Genomic DNA, 21,735 nt, shown 5'->3' on the forward strand with positions numbered 1-21,735 from the left:
CCAGACAGATCCAGTGAGCCAACTCTTCATTGTCATTAGTTCTGTTCTGTTGTGTCTCACAAAAGAGGCACAGTCTCAATTTAAGTGTCAGAAGTGTGGTTTAGGTAAATATCATGTTAAGATGCCAAACTGCCAAAATATGTCACTTTTAAGGAAATGGTCAAGCAAACACAATCAGAAGCACTACCTGACATCATTAAAAGTAGCACTGACTTTCCTGCTACTTGAAAAGACAGATAGATATCATGGTTTCAGATAAAAACCAAAATGTGTGCTGGAGAGATGGCTCAGCAGTTAAGAGCACATGCTGCTCTTCCTAAGGACCCAGGTTTGGATACCAGCACCCATGTGGGGCAGCTCACAAACACCTATAACTCCACCTTCAGAGGATTTGATTGCCTTTTCTGTGCACGTGTGCTCACATGAACACACACACAAACACACTGATCCTTAAAAGATTTTAAACTGAAGATCAATTGCTATCTTGCAATGCTAGGAACAAATCACTGTAAAACCACATATTAAAAACCCCAAATAGCAGTAATCTAATAGTTATTCCCAGGAAAACAGCTTTTTGAAAAAAAAAAAAAAAGTAAAATAATCAGATAACTTTATTTTTAGGAATATGTATTCTACATAAATAAATGCATCTCCACAGCATAGCATTGATTTGACTATAAAAGATACTCTCGCCGGGCGTTGGTGGTGCATGCCTTTAATCCCAGCACTCGGGAGGCAGAGCCAGCTGGATCTCTGTGAGTTTGAGGCCAGCCTGGTCTACAAAACAAGTTCAGGAAAGGCGCAAAGCTACACAGAGAAACCCTGTCTCGAAAAACAAACAAACAAACAAACAAACAAACAAACAAAGATACTCTCCTGAACACAGGCAGATAGTCTCATCTACCTTGTCATCTTTAATAAACATAGTATATTAGGACTGAGAAGATGATGGATCAGTAAGTACAAGGACCTGGACTTGATTCTCAAAGTTGTAGTTATGCACCAGGGAGACAAACAAGCAAATCTTTGGGGATTCATTGGTCAATCAGTAAGACAAGGTCTCCAAAAAATAAAAATATTGGGCTGGGTAGATGACTCAACCATGTTAAGAGGGATTATTACACTGAACAAACACCTGACTTCAAATCCCCCCACACTTACACAAAAGTGGGGCACCTCAGGGCTGCAAGGGGATAGAGACAACAGCATCAATGGAATTCTAGGTCAGTAAGACCCCACTTTATAGGAATGAGGTTCAGAGTGATAAAACAGGATACACAAAGGCAGCAAATAAAGAAGTCATCTTTGGGATTAATCGGTCATAATTACAAATGAAAAAAGAGGTGAATGTCTATAAAACTCAAATGCTGATGAGAACTGTATTTACCACCTTACTGAGAAAGCACAAGCACTAAAACAAGACAAAGCCTCCACAATACAGGGAAGTAGAAGCAAAGGGTAAACAACACTGAAGGTTTGGATGTCCAGCTCCAGTTGCTTCTGAGATGCAACTGCACCCATGTCCAACCTTGTGCTTATATGTTTCTCTCATTTAGGATATGGGCCAAAATTGTTTCCATCTCCCTAAAGTAGGTTACAATATGTTAAAGTAAGAATATGTAACTGATGCTTTATTGATCCCCAAGGGAGACCTTACCCCATCTGAATGGAGAGGGAGGAGGAGTGGATTGGGGGAGGGGGTAGAAGGAGGTGGAGCAAGGGAATAGGAGAAGTAGAGGGAGGGGGAAACTCTGGTTTGTGTCATTACTATGTTTAATCAAGAACACCAGACCAATCCATAATGAGAAGTGGTCTATGAAAACATTCCAGATTAAGCAAGTGTAAAAGAGACATGACAGGGTTGGGGATTTAGCTCAGTAGTAGAGTGCTTGCCTAGCAAACACAAGGCCCTGGGTTTGGTCTTCAGCTCAAAAAAAAAAAGAGAGAGAGAGAGACATGACAATTACATAGAGTATCTAGCCCTAGACCAATCCTATACTTTAGGGAGGAAAAAAAATCTGCAAAGAGTACTAATGGGTGAAGCAACAAACGAGATTACAGACTAAAGAATGTTATCAGTTAAATTTACAGACACTGGAACTACTGTCAAACATCTTATCCCTGTGATACACACACTAAGTATTTAGAGATAAAGGAGCACAATGTACAAAATTTGTCAAATAGTGAGTGAGAGAGAAGAGAAACAATTCATTTTCCTGTCACTCAGAGCTTAAATTCACTCAAAATTAACGATCCAACGTTTTATGTCCACCATTTAACTATATAACTTCTTAACTGTATCCTAGGTGAAAAAGATTACAAACAAATAAAATAAGAGGCAGGAAAATATAATAAAGAGTATTAGCTGCAAATTTTTATTTGGCCCTTCTTTTTCTACATCATGTACTCTCCCTAACTGCCGAGTGTTAGTCAGCCAATTACAAAATCCAAAATAATCTAATCTTTGGGGAAATTTCCACTGATTCAAACATACCCACCCAGGCTAGGAGGAATGCCAATGACTGATTTCATACAAAATTGGTTCACTCCCATAAGTAAAACTTAATACTATCAACTAACTTTAGAGAAGCAGCACAGAAAAATATCTAAAAACTTAGACCCTAACAAAACAAACAAAAGAACTTTGACCATAAATTCAGTGTTTTCATTCTGTTACTAACAATATGACACTAAGAAAGCAGAATGTAATTTGAAATGGAAATTTAAAAAAATAATAATAATAAGGATGGCTCAGCAAGTAGGAGCCCTTGCTGTTCTTGTAGAGGACCCAGGTTTGGTTCTCAGCACCTACATGATGGCTCACAACTGTCATTACCTCCAATTCCAGGGGATCCAATGCTTTCTTCTGGGCCCTGCAAACTCAGGCACTGCAAACACGTGGTGCACAAACATATTCAGGCAAAACATTCATATACAGAAATAAAATTTAAAAACCCTCAAGAATATGATGTGAAGATCTATTACTATTAAAACTCCTGGCATGCAACAGGTACTCATCACTAGGTTAGTAACAACATGCTTTTAATCAGATAGATGTTCTTTTATTAAGCTTTTACTAAGATACGGGCAACTCCTGAAAACACTGTATTACAAACACTAGTTGTACACTCCTATCTTTCTCTCAGTAATTCCTAATTTGAGATCTAGCAGTTCCTAAGTAATTTTAAAACACACTTTTATTCATTTGGGGATGTGGGTATGTAAGTGTCATGCTATCTGAGTAGAGATCTGAGGACAACTTGGGGAAGTGAGTTATCTCTAACATGTGAGTTCTGGGGGGGGGGGGCAAATACGTTGTCAGGCTTGGCAGCAAACAATGTTACTCACTACGTATGTATTTAAAGTTACATCAAAATGCACAGATTCAAATGCTGATGAGGCAAGGCATTACTTATCTATTATTTAATGAATAAGAAACAGTGTTCCAGAGCCAGGTGGATCTCTGTGAGTTTGAGGCCAGCCTGGACTACCATATGAGTTCCAGGAAAGGCGCAAAGCTACACAGAGAAACCCTGTCTCAAGGGGCAGTGGTGGCTTTAATCCCAGCACTCAGGAGGCAGAGCCAGGTGGATCTCTGTTAGTTCGAGGCCAGCCTGGTCTACAGAGCGAGATCCAGGACAGGCACCAAAACTACACAGAAAAAAACTTTTTTTTTTTCCAGGGCTGAGGACCGAACCCAGGGCTTTGCGCTAGCAAGCGCTCTACTACTGAGCTAAATCCCCAACCCAAAAAAATCCTCTCTTAAATTAAAAACAAAAAACAAACAAACAAAAAAAAGCCAGAAACAGTGTTCTTAGATAAGTAAAGGTAGCTGAGGAACTTATAGACTCAAGAGACATATCAAGCAGTAAAAACTGCTCCAATTATGAATCTTATTTGGATCCTGACTTCAAACAACTGAATAGCTGTATATGTGGTAGAGGGAAAATTTCAATACTGTCTGAATGGCTATTAAGAAATTATTTACAAATGAACATTTATTAGTAGTAGTTACTAATAATTTTATATAAACAATTTTCTACCTAAATATTTTCGAAATATTTTAGAAAAAAATTTGAACTGAGTTGCTAGAACTGATACTAGATTTACTTGACCCAGGTGTGGTAGTTCACCAGCATAGGGAGGCAGAGGCAGGTGGACCACTGTGAGTTCAAGGCCAGCTTAGTCTACACAGAATTACAGGCCAGCCAAGGTTATAAAAAGAGACTCTGTCTCAAAAAACAAAAGAACAAAATAAACAAACAAACAAAAAAAGCTGGGCAGTGGTAGCCCACGCCTTTAATCCCAGCGTTTGGGAGGCAGGGGCAGGAAGATCTCTATGAGTTTGAGGCCAGCCTGACCTACAGAGAGATCCAGGAAAGGCTCCAAAGCTACACAAAGAAATCTTGTCTCAAAAAACCAAAAACCAACCAAACAAACAAATAAGACTTGCTTAAAATAGGGTAGAGAGTAGAAATTTGACAAGACTGACCATTTGCTAACAATTACTGAAGCTGGATGATAGTTACATGAGTAAGTCATATAATTCCTTTTACTTGTGATGCTTAATTTTTATGTAATTCAACAATTTAATCTGGTGGCAGGCATTTGTAAACAAACATTTGAGAGGGTGAAGCAGGAGGACCTAGAATTTGAAGCCATTCTGAGCTATATAGCAGGATCCTGTTTTGAAATATAAAAGTAAAATTCAAACGGAAAAAAAAAATGGCAATTTTCATTAATCAGAGACAATTTAAAAGGCCACCTAAAAAAAGTTTAATAAAAGGAAAACTATGAAAATAAAAATATAAAGAATGCTGGACTGAAATAAGCAGAATTTGGTTTCTAAGGTCTGAAAAATAATCAAAATATATATGCCCCAAGATAATTATTAAGATCACGTATGTACCTTGGAGTTATCCTATGCTCCCCACTCTTGTCAATCCCAACTTATTCTTCTTGATTCTCATGGAACCCATATTAACTATGGGTTTTAATTTAATTCTACACCTCACCTCATTATTCTTTCCACAATTCTCTTCTGATTTTTCTATATATTTTCCTTCCATTTTCACTTTCAACCACATATTTCAAATGGAACAAAGTTAGAACAATAAAAACAATAAAAATAAATACTAGCTTTAGTCACAGCAATTTTTTTTTCTTTTGCTGATCTCTAAACTATCACATTTCAATATTCATTAGCTCCTGTTTCCTTGAAAAACAACCAAAACTGTGTTACTGGGTACCTATATATTAGAAGTACTGTCTTAATATATATAGCTTTCATTAAGAAACTGAACAGACCTAGTCAAACTTTAATCAACGGGAAGGCTCGGTGAATTAAACGTGAGAGCCCACCCAGGCTCTGGCACCCATAGGCTGAGTTCATGTATTCAATACTGGAGTATCCAATACATACCTGTTACGTAGATACAAAGAGTAACACAATTGTTTAATTATTACAAAGCAGGCTCATGCCAGTAATCCCAGCACTTGGAATTATCACCTTGCCTCTGCCTCCAAGTACAAGGCCACCCTGATCTGATCTACATAGTGAATAGTGAGTTCTAGGCTAGTCTGTGCTACCCAGAAAGATCTTGTAAATAAATAATTAGGCCGGGCGGTGGCACGCCTTTAATCCCAGCACTCGGGAGGCAGAGCCCGGCTGATCTCTGTGAGTTCAAGGCCAGCCTGGGCTACCCAGTGAGTTCCAGGAAAGGCGCAAAGCTACACAGAGAAACTATGTCTTGAAAAACCATAAATAAATAAATAAATGAATAATCAACAAACTATTACAGCAGATTCTAGTAAGTGAAATAAGAGGAATGTATAAACTTCATAGATTAAAAACATTTTCAAGTTTGATAATTTTCAATTCTATTAATTTAGTCTAATTTCCTTTTTTAGTTAAAAGACAGTATCTACAAGCTGCAATTTTCTATCAGATGTTACTCAGTCATGCTAAATTTTAAAGTACAAGTGAAATTCATTAAGAAATATCTATGGATAGGAGAATTCCATACAACATCTCAGTGACCATACATATTAAAAAAAAAAAAAAAAAAATCCCACGCAGTAAGTAGAGTTACTTTACAAATAAGACAACGAAAGTTCAGAAAGACTAAAACAACTCAAGTCTCACATATAATAGTAAGAGAAAAATTGATTCGAATTCATAACCTACTGTCCACTAAACTCATCATTTTTGTCTATTACATAAAAATTAAAATTTCGAAGATATCCTTAAAAAAACAACTCTTAAGACATCCAGAAAGTAGTAGTGACTGTGGAGAACCTTTTATAGAATTAGAATGTATAGTATAAGCACACTCCATAACAAATGCAAAAACTAAAATATAATTAATATACAAAGTAATACATGTGTATCAAATGAATACATTTTGAAGACCAGTTAATCAAAACAAATGATTTTTTCTTGTGATTTCTTTCAACTGTTTTATCTTTACTCATTGGTTTCAACACAAGTGACAAGGTGGGGAATGGCGTAGTATATTTTAGTGTATTACATTTTGGATTCCACATATCTGAGAGTACACATTACAGAATATGGAAATATAAAAGTCAAATTTTATAAAGCAGAATGCAATATAAGCCCATTAAATCTGAAGTGTATAATCATTAACAACATTTGGAAAAAACATAATAAACAAGTTTATTTGCCTATGTTTACGTCCTTATATTAATTTTTCTTTAAATCTTTTTCCAGTTTGTCATTTTAAACTTCTAAACTGAAGCAGTAAACACAACTCCCTTGAAAAACGAGTTAACCCTTCATACAAAATGTCGAGGTGATGGAGATTTTTTGTGTGTATGCACAATTTCAAATTAGAAAAGATGAATCCGCGTGATCGGGTGGATTCTGGTGACAAGCTTTTTTATTCACAACTTTTCACACTGAGTATTCCTCCCAGAATTCCCAAACTGCCAAAGGGTAATTTTAATACTAAATAGCTCGAGGCTACGATCATTGTCTAGCTCCAAGATTTTGCAATACCGAGACTCCCTCCTAGGCAATTACTTCAAACAACAAAGGATGTCGGAAACATCCTCGGGGATGAGGCAGTGGCTGAGACGTCTTCTCTTGAACAAAACAGGCCCAGGCTAGAAACCACACCAACACGGGCAGCTATCCCCGACGTGCGGTGTTCACGACTCCTCCATGGACGTGGAAGTGTCACCGCCATTTACCACAGCCCAGGGCCGACATTCTCGGCTTCGGTGCTCACTGGGGCGCTTGGCCCGCCACACCCCGCACGCCCCCACCCCGGCTCCCTGCAAGGACGCTCTTCCAGCGGGGCGAAGGGCGCACGCGGCCCACAGGGGCTCCGAAAGGCGCTCCGGCGCGCGGCGGCCTCCCCAGCCCGGCTCGCTGTCAGGCCAGAGGAGCGGCAGAAGCGCAGCGCACAAGAAGGGGCGGCCGGACCTCCCCGAGGAAGCCGCCCGCTCCTCCGCAGGGCAGCGGCATCAGGCGGCTGCGCCCAGCGGCGTTGCGGCGCGACGGCGCGGTCGGCGAGTGGCGAGGGCAACAGGCCACGGCCGAGGCCCACCCGAGGGTCCCTCAGCTCCTCCCGCCCCCGCCGCCGCCATTTTGTGCGCAGCCGCTGCGACACATACAATAGTCGACCGCGACCTCACAGGAATGGCTCGGGCCTGTGCGCAGGGCCTCTGCCTTCCAGCCCACGGCTCCCCGCAAGGCAGAGGTCCTACCTATGCCTACCGACTAACAGCTGGATCCCATCCGTTCCCCACAGTTTAGCACTCGGCCTCCAGTCACGACGACGAAGCAGCTACCGCCTCCATAGGGCTCCACGCATGCGCACCTTCGCCTAGCGCCCTTGTCCACTCATCGCGCCTGCGTGCCACGGGCTCGGCGTTCGCCGGAGACGCTGTCAGGGGGCAGGGCCGCCCTCTGCCAGAAGGGGGCGATCGCCTGCTGTGGCTGGCCCTGAAGCTATAGCGGTCTGGGTACTATCACTCAGATCTTAGCCCTGGCAAACCATGTTGGCCTCTCTCCACCATGAAATCTTCCCTGATCACCATTCCCTCGGTATCACAAAGTAACACTCACGGCGCACTTATTAGCATAATAATTTAAATATGGTAAGCATTCCCAGCCTTTATCTCCTACCTTTTTTTTAAGATGGAGGGCTCACTAAGCCGCCCTAGCTGGTCTCGAACTCCCTATATATACTAGAATGGTTTCAAACTCAACATAGATCTCACCGGCCTCTGCATTCCAAGTGTTGGGATTAAAGGAGTGTGCCACCACACCCAAACTTATCTCCCATCTTTTTTTTTCTTTTTTTTTTAAAAAAGATTTATTTATTTATTATGTATACAGAAGACGGTGCCAGATCTCATTACAGATGGTTGTGAGCCACCATGTAGTTGCTGGGAATTGAACTCAGAACCTCTGGAAGAGCAGTCGGTGCTCTTAACCTCTGAGCCTCTCTCCAGCCCTATCTCCCATCTTTTAAAATGGAAAATTAGAATGGGATGAAAGCTTACTAAACTAAAAGCCAAACACTGGAAATCCTTTTATGTAATTTCACAATTCAAACAAAAACAACAACAAAAGTACCTGGGTGGTAAATATCTATAATCTTGATTTTGCCCAAGAAAAATCTTGGGTTAAGAAAAATTTCTTAATATGTTTCTTCAATGCCCCGTCTTCTCAAGTTGACTCAGTAATGCCATTGCAAAGAGTCATTGCAAAAAACAAAAAAAAACAAAAAAAAAAACAATGCCCACTAGGTAATACACAGTGATACTACCTACTTTGAGGCTCTCATATCTGTTTTACAGACCACAAATTCACACTAAAAGCAGCATAGAAATTGGGCATGGTGGTGAACACCTCTAATCCCAGATCAGAGGCCAGAAGAGGGTATCAGATCCTCTGAAACTGTAGTTACAGATGGTTGTAACCCACCACCTGGATGCTGGCAACCTAATCAGGGTCCACTACAAGAGCAGCCAGTGCTCTTAACAGCCGAGCAGCTATCTCTTTAGCCCCCTATCATTATTTTCTTATTTATAGATCTTTCTCCACTAGAATGTAAGCCCCATGAAGTCTGGGGTATTTGTGTTTTCCTCACTTTATTCCAAGACAATAGAAAAATAAGTAAATGTTTGTGGAAAGAACAAATGACCGAGAGGTATATGTGATGCACAAGTGTGTATGTGTCTGTGTGTAATCATCATTTCATATCTACTAGCCATGGTCATTTCCACATTTAAAAACTTCTATTTTCAGCCAGGTGTGGTGGTACACACCAGAAATCCGACTCAGAAGGAGGCTGAGATAGTAGGATCTGCAGCCAAAGGCCAGTCGGGGATACACAATGAGTTTGTGGCCAGTCTGCGCGATAGGGTAAGTAAAACACTACCTCAAACAAATCAACAATTAAGAACTTCTTAAATACCTTTTTTTCATATCTAGTGACTTAACTGTCTCTTAGCAGAAGATATTTTTTTCTAAAAAAACCTAATTTTTGTTGGGCATGGTGCTGCACACCTTTCATCCCAGCACTCAGGAGGCAGAAGAAGGCATACTCTGTGAGATCAAGGCCAGCCTAGGCTACAAAGAGAGTTCCAGGACAGTCAGAGCTGTTACACAGAGGAATCCTGTCTTGAAAAATTAAAAAAAAATTATTATTATTAATTTTGTATGTGTGTGTGTGTGTGGATCGTGGGTGGGAGGTATTGTACACATGCATGCAGATGCCTGAGGAGGCTAGAGGTGTCAAATCTTTCTGGAGCTGTAGTTACAGGTAGTTGTTAGCCATCTGATATGGAAACTGAACTTGAGTCTTCTGGAAGATCAGCAGAATATACTCTTAACCACTGAGCTGCCTCTCTAGCCCAGAAGTTAATATATACAAAGAATATTTATCTTCCAAGGTGTGTTGATGGTATAAAGATATGTATAGCTGCCATCCAAAGAATATTTATCTTTTGTTAAATGTTACATTTAGTTTAACTTCTTTAATGTTCTCTGTCTCTGCCATTATAAACTTTAAATTTTCATGCAATCAAATCTATCATTTTTCCTTCATGACTTCTGAGTTTTCTTTGTAGTCTAAGAAGCCTCACTCTATTCTTTATGTGGTGGTTTGAATAAGAATGGCTTCAAAAGCTCATATATTTAAATGCTTAGTCATCAGAGAATGGCACTATTTGAGAAGGATTAAGAGGTATGGCCTTGTTGGAAGAAAGTATGTCACAGGGGAGTGGTCTTTGAAGTTTCAAAAGCCCACACCAGGGAAGCATGTCTTGCTCTCCCTCTCTCTGCCTATGAATCAGGATGTGCCTCTCAGTTACTGCTCCAGCCACTGCCTGTATGCCTCCATGCTCCCTTCCATGATATAATGGACTAAACCCCTGAAACTGTAAGCAAGCCCCCCAGTTAACTGCCTTGTATTGCTTTTTACAGCAATAGTACAGCGACTAAAACTGAAGTTGGTACTAGGGACTGGAGAATTGCTTAGACAAGTTTGACCATACTTTTGCTGGGTAAATATGGAAGAGTTTGGGATTTTAAGAAGAAAAGTGGCTAGACACTTTAAGCAGAGCTTAATGGGCTATACTAGTAGGATCATGGGAAACAGTACAGAGGACAACTTGAACTGTGTGGGGCCAGCTCAAGAAGTTTCAGAGGGAAAGAATATTAGTAAGTGGCCTAGAGACAATTCTTGTAATATTTTGCTAAATAATGTGGCTTTTCACCAGTGTCCTAAAAATCTGCCAGAGGCTAAGCTGAAGAGTTTTGAATTAATGACACTGGCAGAAGAGATTTCAAAACAGCCTAGTCTTGACTGTGTCATGTGGTTATTAGTAATCATTCTTATTCAGATCCATAATGAAAAGGAGCAAGACAAAGAGAAATACAAATGCACAATTTGAGGTAAAAAGAAGTACCAGGAAGTATAATGGAGCTAAGTCCAGTGCTCAAGGAGATAAAAAGTTTAAAGAAAAGCCTGATGCTAAATGGGATAAAGGAAGTGGTAACCTCAGGACAAGACCCTACTCAGATAAACTGCCAGCTTGTAAAAAGGAATAAAAGAAATCTTAAGCTAGTAAGGAAACCATCAACAACAGAAAACTGAGGCAAATGCAATTGAAAGAGGGAGCCAAGTTCTAGCCCCAGTATAGAGGCAGAACTTGGCAGTATCAGCCACAACCACTTGGTTCTGGTTTTAGAGTCAAGGATCTAAGAAAGGGTTTATAAAATCTCCCTCATGGCTAAGGAAAGCTGCTGAGGCCAGGCTTATGTCAGGGGGTCCAGTGCTGTGGAATAATCCTTCTGTACACTCTGAATATGTATTACTCTCATTGGCTAAAAAAAACCTGATTGGCTGACAGCTGGGCAGGAAGAGATTGAATATGAAAGCCAGACTCAGGGAATTCTGGGAAAAGGAAGGGCAGAGTCAGATGCCAGCCAGCTGCTGAGCAAGCAGGACATACAGAAGATGAGGTAACAAGCCATGAGTCATGTGGCAAAGCAGAGCAAGCAGGACATACAGAAGATGAGGTAACAAGCCATGAGTCATGTGGCAAAGCATAGATAAGAAATATGGGTTGATTTAAATATAAGAATTAGTGCTGGGTGGTGGTGGCGCACGCCTTTAATCAAGGCCAGCCTGGGCTACCAAGTGAGTTCCAGGAAAGGCGCAAAGCTACAGAGAGAAACCCTGTCTCAAAAAAAAAAATTAAAAAAAAAAGACTTAGCTAGTAACAAGCCTGAGCTATCGGCTAAGCATTTATAAGTAATATTAATCCTCTGTGTCAGTTATTTAGAAGCAGGCAGTCGGGACAGGAAAAATCCCCTACAGTCCAGAGAGGCCATTTCATGAAGCTGTGAAGGTAAAGCTTGAATTGTGTTGGAGATGCCAGATCCATGAGATACCTGCCAAGGAAAGCTGCAGACCAGGTGTGGAACCAGCCCAGGAGAGAGAAGTGTGTTACAGTCAACAAAGCTGGAATGAGTTGGAGATCTGAAAAGTGTTTTGACATTAGACATGAAGATGCAGAATTCGGCACTTGTCCTGATCTGCTTTTTTACAGTTGAGAGATTGCTATGAGTCTCAGAGACTTTGAACTTTGGATTTTAAACAGTGTTGAGACTGTGATAGACTAAGAGTACTTTTGAAGTTGGACTGAATACATCTTTGCATTATGACATGGCTACAAGCCTACGAAGACTAGAGAGTAAAATGTGGTGGTTTGAATAAGAATGGCCCCATAGTCTCATATATTTGAATGCTTAGTCACCAGAAAGTGGAACACTTTGATAGAATTAGAAGGATTAGGAGGTGTGTCCTTGTTGGAGGAAGTGTGTCAGTAGGGGTAGGCTTTGAGGTTTCAAAAGCCCATGCCAGGCCCAGTGTCACCCTCTTTCTTTGCCTCCATATCAGGATATAACTCTCACAGTTCTCCACCTGCCTGCTGCCATGCTCCATGCCACCTTCCTCTCTGTGCCCCCGTAATGGACTAAGCCTCTGAAACTGTATGCAAGCCCCCAATTAATTGCATTTTTTAATAAGAGTTGCCATGCGGGGTGGTGGTGGTGGTGGCAGTGGCAGAGGCACATGCCTTTAATCCCAGCACTTGGGAGGTAGAGCCAGGTGGATCTCTGTGAGTTCGAGGCCAGCCTAGTCTACAGAGCGAGATCCAGGACAAGCACCCAAAACTACACAGAGCAACCCGTCTCAAAAAAAAAAAAGAATTGCCTTGGTCATAGTGTCTCTTCACAGCAATGGAACAGTGACTAAGACTCCTTAGAAGAACAAATCCCCAGTAACTATATAACAGTCTCTAAATATTTCTAAATTTTTATTTACAACTGTCCAAATTACTTTTAATTGTCAGCTTGACACAACACAGCCTTAAGTCATCTGAGAGCCTCAGATAAGGAACTGTCTGGATCATACTAGCCTGTAGGTGTGATGAAATAACAAATGACTAACAGGTTAGAATGTATATGTGGGTGGACATGTGTGTCTGTGTATACATGTGTGTGTGAGAGAGAGAAAGAAAAGGAGAAAAGGTGAGCAGTGTTGCACACATGAGTGCAGATGCCCAAGGAAGCAAGAGGCATCAGATCCTCCCCGAACCAGAATTACAGGCAACAGTAAGCTGTCTGACATTGAGTACTGGAAACTAAACTAGGAAGTGTTGTTATGGAATATTATTTTAACTGGGCAAAGATGTGTTACATTTGGGTTTTTGTTTGTTTGTTTGTTTGTTTGTTTGTTTAAAAAGATTTATTTATTTAGTATGTATATAATGTTCTGTTTGCATGTATCCCTGCAGGCCAGAAGAGGGAGCCAAAATCTCATTACAGATGGTTGTGAGCCATCATGTGGTTGCTGGGAATTAAACTCGGGACCTCTGGAAGAACAGCCAGTGTTCTTAACCTCTGAGCCATCTCTCCAGTCCATGTTACATTTGTTTATGCTGCAGAATATTACTTTAACTATGTAAAGGTTGTTACTTTTGTTTATGGTACATTTATTTAACAATGTAAGGATGTGTGTTTAATTATGTAAAGATGTGTTGCATCTCCATCTTACTTGCCTAAGGTACCTGATTGGTCTAATAAAAAGCTGAGCAGCCAATAGATAGGCAGGGCTCACATGCAGAAAGAATAAATAGGAAGAGAAATCGAGGCTCAAGAGAAGAAAGAACAAGCAGGAAAAGGAGGAGCGAACGAGAGATATGCCTGGGGTCAGAAGCCAGGCAGCTATCAGCCAGCCAGACATAGACACAGAGAGAGAGTAAGAAAAGGTGAAAAGCCCCAAGGCAAAAGACAAATAAAGAGAAACAGGTTAATTTAAGTTAAAAGAACTAGCCAGAAACATGCCTAAGCTAGGCTGAGCATTCAGAACTAATAATAAGTCTCTGAGTCATGATTTGCGAGCGCAAAAGACAAATAAAGAGAAACAGGTTAATTTAAGTTAAAAGAACTAGCCAGAAACATGCCTAAGCTAGGCTGAGCATTCAGAACTAATAATAAGTCTCTGAGTCATGATTTGCGAGCTGGTTGGTGTCCCAAAAGAAAAAGCTTGGTACAAAGTATCTTTATTATAATAGATGTAGGAGGGCCATGCCCACTATGGATAGTATCATCCCTGGGCAGGTGGTCCTGGACAAGATAAGAAAGCTAACTAAGCCATGAGCAAGCTAGAGAGTAAGCCAGCAAGCACTGTTACTCCTTGGTTCCTTTCTCCAAGTTCCTGCCTTGACATCTCTCAGTGGTGAATTGTAACCTGGAAGGGTAAACTTTAAAATGCTTTCTAACCCAAGTTTCTTTTGGTCATAATGTTTGATCACAGCAACAGAATACAAAGTAGAACACCATCACAATTTTCCTGTCTATATGTAAATATTTAATCAATGTAACTTTCTTGAGATAAGATCTGGCTTCATTTTCTTACAAATGAATAAAGTCAATCACAAGAATTTCAAGTGTTAAAAGCAAACCATCCTTTCCCCATAACTGACTCATATCTTCCCTTTAAAATAAATAAATAGCCCTCCCCTGGGTGCAATATTAAAGCCCACATCTTAGGCAGAAGATTTCTGCTTTACTAGGGGCCACACTGGTACTAGGGACACCAGAGACCAAGTTGGTACCCAGAACCCCAGAGGTCCCACAGGTACTTGGAACCCTAGAGGCAATGTTGGCACCTGAAACATCAGAGGTTCCACAGGAGGCATAAACCTCAGTGGAGACATACTACTGTACCTGAAGACTCCCTAGTCTAGAACCCCAGGACTCCCAATACAGAAGACCAGAGGGGAAACAGAAACCAAGGGAAAAACATCCATCTAACAAAATAAACTCAAGAGTCAGCACCTAAACCTCAAACAACCCCAAACCAAATGACTAGAGGCCAGTGTAAGAAGACAATCAACAACAGCCATAGCACATGGCACCACCAGAGTCCAGCTTTCCCACTGTAGTAAGCCCTGGATATTCCAACACAGCTAAAGCACAAGAAAATGACCTTAAGCCCAATCTTATGAAGATGTTAAAGAGGAAATGAAGAAATCTCTTTAAGAAATACAGGAAAATACAAACAAACAGGTGAAGGAAATGAATAAAACCATTCAATACCTAAAAATGAAAATAGAAGCAACAAAGAAAACACAAACTGAATCAATCCTGGAAATGGAAATTTTAGGTAAGCAAACAGGAACTACAGACATAAGCATCACCAACAGAATACAAGAGATGGAAGTGACACTCATGGGCATGGAAGAGATGACAGAAGGAAGTGATACATTGGTGGTAGAAAATGTTAAATCTAAAAAGTTCCCATCATGGTTTAAAAGAAAATGGTCCCCAAAGGGAGTGGCACTATTAGGAGGTGAAGCTTTGTTGGAGAAGGTATGGCCTTGTTAGAGGAGGTAGGCTTTGAGGTCTCATATATGTTCAAGCCATGCCCAGGGCCTCAGACCACTTCCTGTTGTCAGTGAATGTAAGAAGTGAATGTCAAGATGTAAGAACTCTCAGCTCCTTCTCTAGCACCATGTCTACCTGCATGCTGCCTTGCTTCCCACCATGGTAATAATGGACTAAACCTTTAAACTGTAAGTGAGCTACCACAATTAAATGTTTTCCTTTATAAGAATTGCTGTGGCCATGATGTCTCATAACAGCAATAGAAACCCTAACTAAGACAGTTCCTAACACAAAACATTCGGGAAACTTGGGCACTATGAACAGATCAAACCTAAGAATATTAGGAATAGAAGAAGAAGAAGATTCCCAGCTCAAAGGCCCAGAAAATATTTTCAACAAAATAATAGAAGAAATTTTCTCTAACCTAAAGAAAGAGATGCCTATAAATGTATAAAAGTTTACAGAACACCAAAGAGATTGGACCAAAAAAGAAAGTCCCCTGCCACATAATTATCAAAACGCTATGATGTAGTGATATTTTATTTGTGCTCTAACAGCTAAAGCTTGCCTGGGCATCAGAAGACAAAGCCAGCCACTATATTAAACATAGATGTCAGGCAGTGGTAGCACACGCCTTTAATCCTAGCATTTGGGAGACAGAGATTCATCAGTTCTCTGTGAGGCCACACTGGGAACAGAGCCAGGTGTGGTGGCACATGCCTTTAATCCCAGCAATAGTTAACCATAGAGGTCTGGAGGAAGTGATGTAGCTGAGCAGAGAGAGGAGATAAGATGACAGGGCACAGAAAGGTATATAGGCATAAGTATACAGGAAGTAGCTCTCTTGGGCTGAGAATTTCTTAGAGGTAAGAACATGTGGCTGGCTTGTTCTATCCCTCTGATCTTTCAGCTTTCACCCCAAAATCTGACTCTGGGTTTTTTAATTAATAAGACCATTTAGCAATTCGTGTTACACTAAGTGTACAGAAAAAGAAAGAATATTAAAAATTGCAAAGGGAAAAGGCCAAGTAACATATAAATGCAGATCTACTAGAATTACACCAGACTTCTCAACAGAGACTCTAAAAGCCAGAAGGGTCTGTATATATGTCTTGTAGACTCTAAAAGACCACAGATACCAGTCCAGACTACTACACCCAGCAAAATAGTCAATCACCACAGGTGGGAAGGACAAGATATTCTGTGAAAAAGTCAAATTGAAACAATATCTATCTACAAATACAGCCTTACAAAAGAAACTAAAAGGAAAACTCTAAGCCAAGGAGGTTAACTAAACTCAAGAAAACATAGAAAATAAATAATTTCATATCAGCAAAACCAAAACACACACACACACACACACATACACACACACACACACACACCCATTACCACAAACAGTATCAAAATAACAGGAATAAACAATCATTGGTCACTAACATCTCTCAATATCAATACTCTCAAAAAGAAGACAATAAATTCCCAATAGAAAGTCACTGGCTAAAAGAATGGATGCAATAACACGATCCATCCTTCTGCTACATACAAGAAACACACCTCAACATTAAGGATAGACATGACCTCAGAGTAAAGGGTTGGAAAAAGATTTTCCAAGCATATGGACCCAAGAAAGAAGCTATTCCATTCCAATATTTAACTTAGTATAGCCATTCCAATATTTAACAAAATAGAATTCCAACAAAAATTAATCAAAATAGATGAGAAAGTATACTTTATACTCATGAAAGGAAAGGATACTTCATACTCAAAGGAAAAATCCACCAAGATGAAGTCTCAGTTCTGAACATCTATGCCCCAAATGCAAGGGCACCCACATTTCTAAAAGAAACATTACTAAAGCTTAAATCACACATCAAACTCCGCACATTAATAGTGGGAGACTTCAATACCCACTCTCACCAATGGACAAATTATCTAGATAGAAACTAAACAGAAAAATAATGGAACTAACAGACATTCTGACTCAAACGAACCTAACAGATATTTACAGGACATTTTACCAAAACACAAAAGAATATACCTTTTTCTAAGCACCTCATGAAACCTTCTCCAAAATTGACCATATACTCAGTCACAAAGCAAGTCTCAACAGATATAAGAAAATAGGCATAACCCCCCTGAATCCTATCCAACCACCATGGATTAAAGCTGGATTTCAACAACAGAAACATCAAATAAGCCTACAAACTGATGGAAATTAAACAACTCTTTCCTGAATTTCTACTAGACCAAGGAAGAAATAAAGAAACTAAAGACTTCCTAAAATTCAGTGAAAATGAATGCACAATATACCCAAACTTATGAGACACTATGAAAGCAGTGCTAAGAGGAAAAGTCAAGGCACTTAGTGCCTTTATAAAGAAATTAGAGAGATCTCACACTAGCAACTTAACAGCACTCCTGAAAGCTCTAGAACAAAGAGAAGCAAGCACACCTAAAGGGAGTAGATGGCAGGAAAGAATCAAACTCAGGGCTGAAATCAATAAAATAGAAAGAAAGAGAACAATTCAAAGAGTCAATGAAACAAAGAGTTGATTCTTTGAGAAAATCAATAAGATAGACAAACCTTTGCCCAAACTAACTAAAGGGCAGAAAGTATCCAAATTAAGAAAACACAAATGAAAAGGGGGACATAACAACAGACGGCAAGGAAATCCAAAGAACCATCAGGTCATTCAAAAACCTGTACTCCACAAAACTGGAAAATCTAAAAGAAATGGCAGTTTTCTTGATATACCACTTACCTAAGCTAAATCAGGGTCAGATAAAAATTTAAATAGACCTATATAATCCCCAGTGAAATAGACGCAGTCATTAAAAATCTCCCAACTGGGTTGGAGATTTAGCTCAGTGGTAGAGTGCTTGCCTAGCAAGCATGAGGCCCTGGGTTCGATCCTCAGCTCCAAAAAATAAATAAATAAATAAAAATCTCCTAACCAAAAATAGCCCAGAGCCATATGGTTTTAGTGAAGAATTTCACCAGACTTTCAAAGAAGAGCTAATACTCTCCAAATTATTCCACAAAATAGAAACAGAAGGAACATTGCCAAATTCATTTTATGAGGCCACAGTCAGCCTGATACTCAAACCACATGAAGACTTAGCAAATAAAGAATTACAGATTAGCCGGGCAGTCGTGGCGCATGCCTGTAATCCCAGCACTCGGGAGGAAGAGACAGGTGGATCTCTGTGAGTTTGAGGCCACAAAGCTAGCCACAAAGCTAGTCCAGGACAGGCTCAAAGCTACAGAGAAACTCTGTCTCGAAAAACAAAACAAAACAAAAACAAAGCACAAAAAAAAAAGAATTACAGATTAATTTCCCTCATTAATATTGATGCAAAAATACTCAAAAAATATCAAACAGAATCCATGAACACATAACAAAGATCATCCACCATGATCAAGTATGCTTCATCCCAGAGATGCGGGGGATGGTTCAACATACAAAATCTGTCAATGTAATCCACCATATAAACAAACTGAAAGAAACACACACACACACACACACACACACACACACACACACACACACACACACGTTCACCTCATTAAATGCTGAAAAAGCCTTTAACAAAATCCAATACTCCCTTCATGATAAAAATTCTTAGAGAGATCAGAGATACAAGGAACATACCTAAACATAATACAGGCAATATACGGCAAACAACGGCCAACATCAAATTAAATGGAGAGAAAATTAAAGCAATTCCACTAAAATCAGGGATAAGACAAGGCTGTTCACTTTCTCCATATTTATACAATACAGTACTTGAAGTTTTAGCTAGAGCAATAAGACAGACAAAGGAGATCAAGGAGATACAAATTGGAAAGGAAGAAGTCAAACTTTCATTATTTGCAGATGATACAATAGTATACATAAATGACCACAAAACTTCTACCAGGGAACTCCTACAGCCGATAAACACCTTTAGTGAAGTGGCTGGATACCAGATTAACTCAAAAAGAGAATCAGTAGCCTTCCTATATACAAATGATAAAGGGACAGGAAAAAAATCAGGGAACATCACCCTTCACAATAGACACAAACAATAGAAAATATCTTGGGGTAACTCTAACCAAGCAAGTGAAAGGTTTGTATGACAAGAACTTCAAGTCTCTGAACAAGGAAATTGGAGAAGATATCAGAAGATGGACAGCTTCCCCATGCTCATGGATCAGCAGGATTAACATAGTAAAAATGACCATCTTACCAAAAGCAATCTACAGATTCAACCCAATCTCCATCAAAATTCCAACACAATTCTTTGCAGACCTTGAAAGAACATACTCAACTTCATATGGAAAAACAAAAAACCTAAGATAGCTAAAACAATCCTGTACAATAAAAGAACTTCTAGAGGCATCACCATCCCTGACTTCAAGCTGTACTACAGAGTTATAGTAATAAAAATAAAATGCTATTGGTATAAAAACAGACACATTGATCACTGGAATCAAATTGAAGACCCAGGTGTAAACTTACACACCTATGGACACCTGGTTTTCAACAAAGGAGGCAATATTATACAATGGGAAAAAAAGCATCTTCAACAAATGATGTTGGCATAACTGGATGTCAGCATGTAGAAGAATGCAAATAGATCCATATCTATCACCCTGTGCCTCAAGCCCAAGTGGATCAAAGAGATCTCAACATAAAACCAGATACACTGAACCTGATACAAGAGAAAGTGGGAAATAGCATTGAATGCATTGACACAGAAGACAACTTCCTGAACAGAACACCAAAGGCACAGATACTAAGATCAACAATTAATAAATGGGACCTCATGAAACTGAAAAGCCTCTGTAAGGCAAAGGACACCATCAATAGGACAAAACAGAAGCTTACAGAATGGGAAAAGATCTTCACCAACCCTACATCTGACAGAGGCCTAATTTCCAAAATATATAAAGAATTAAAAAACTTAGACATAAACAAACCAAATAATCTAATTTAAAAAAATCTGGTACAGATCTAACCAGAGAATTCTCAACAGAGGAATCTCAAATGACAGAGAAACACTTAAAGAAATGTTCAACTTCCTTAACTATCAGGGAAATGCAAATCAAAACAACTCTGAGATTCCCTCTTACACATGTCAGAATTGTTAAGATAAAACACACAAGTAATGCCGGGTGGTAGTGGCGCAAGCCTTTGATTCCAGCACTTGGGAGGCAAAGGCAAACTGATCTCTGTGAATTTGAGGTCAGCTTGGTCTACAAAGTGATTTCCAGGATGCTGGAGCTATTAAACAGAGAAACTCTGTCTCAAAAAAAAAAATCTAAAACAAAACAAAAAACAACAACAACAACAAACACACACACACACACACACACACACACACACACACAAAACCCACAAGTTACAGCTCATGCTGGAGAGGATGTGGAGCAAGGGGAACACTCTTCCATTCCTGGTGGGAGTGAAACTTGTACAGCTACTTTGGAGATCAATATGGCAGTTTCTTAGAACATTGGGCATTGATCTACCTCAAGACCCTGTTATACCACTCTTGGGCATATACCCAAAGGATGCTCTACCATACCACAAGGACACTTGCTCAACTATGTACTGTATACCAATTTTGTATATTGATATGAATTTGAGATTGATTTTGTTAGAAAAAACTGTGCATATATTTTTAATCTTGTTCAAGGTATTTTATCTAGATAGTTCATTGAACAATGTAGTGCAATTTGCTAGTCCTTGAAAGTTATTATTACCAACTAATTAGGATATAAAGAAATACAAGTTAGTAATTAGTCATTACAATCAAACTTGTAGTCATATTAGGTATGTTTTCTAGGTCAAGCAGAAATATATTTTAGATAGGTCTTCAAACACTTCAGAGATCTACAGAATAAGGCATTTAAGATGAATTAATGACATAGATTTTTTTCTTTTTTTATGACTATGAGACATGTCTACTCGTGGCAGCAACAATCTGCTTCAGAGAAGATGATGGGCATTGAAGAAACTCTATTTGGAGTTTACTTTCATTGTGGCAAAAGTTAGCCACTGGGTAAGAAAGTTCCCTTGCATCAACTGCTGACAGTATGCTGTCTAAAATGGACAAGCAGGACACAAAACAAAGGACTGTCAATCCTTGCCAAGAAAAGGTAGAAAGGCTATTTAGAAAATCCTGCTTAACAAATGAATCTGTCAGATACGTTAAGCCTGTAGGTCAAAGAGGGTGCCCCAATGTTGCAGTGAACATCAGATGACTGTCCAGGAAGCTACCTGTTTCTGTCATAACTCACATGTTTTTGGAAGCCG

At 39.6% G+C, this 21,735-nt stretch overlaps 1 protein-coding gene across 6 annotated transcripts in view; it reads right to left on the reverse strand.

The window, feature by feature from the left end:
• The window catches only part of Znf638 (zinc finger protein 638), a 136,482-nt gene that overhangs the window by 70,730 nt on the left and 44,017 nt on the right, over positions 1 to 21,735 (reverse strand). Inside the window, exon 1 of one of the 6 annotated variants that reach the window (XM_036182013.1) lies at positions 7,732 to 7,809. The exons of the other annotated variants lie outside the window; for them this stretch is intronic. The gene's annotated coding sequence lies outside the window, so the exon portion shown is untranslated. Of the gene's footprint in view, positions 1 to 7,731; positions 7,810 to 21,735 lie in introns of those variants that run through there. 6 annotated transcript variants of the gene reach the window in all.

The sequence above is a fragment of the Onychomys torridus genome, chromosome 3, assembly GCF_903995425.1.
Source record: "Onychomys torridus chromosome 3, mOncTor1.1, whole genome shotgun sequence".
In the NCBI taxonomy this organism is placed as follows: Eukaryota; Metazoa; Chordata; class Mammalia; order Rodentia; family Cricetidae; genus Onychomys; species Onychomys torridus.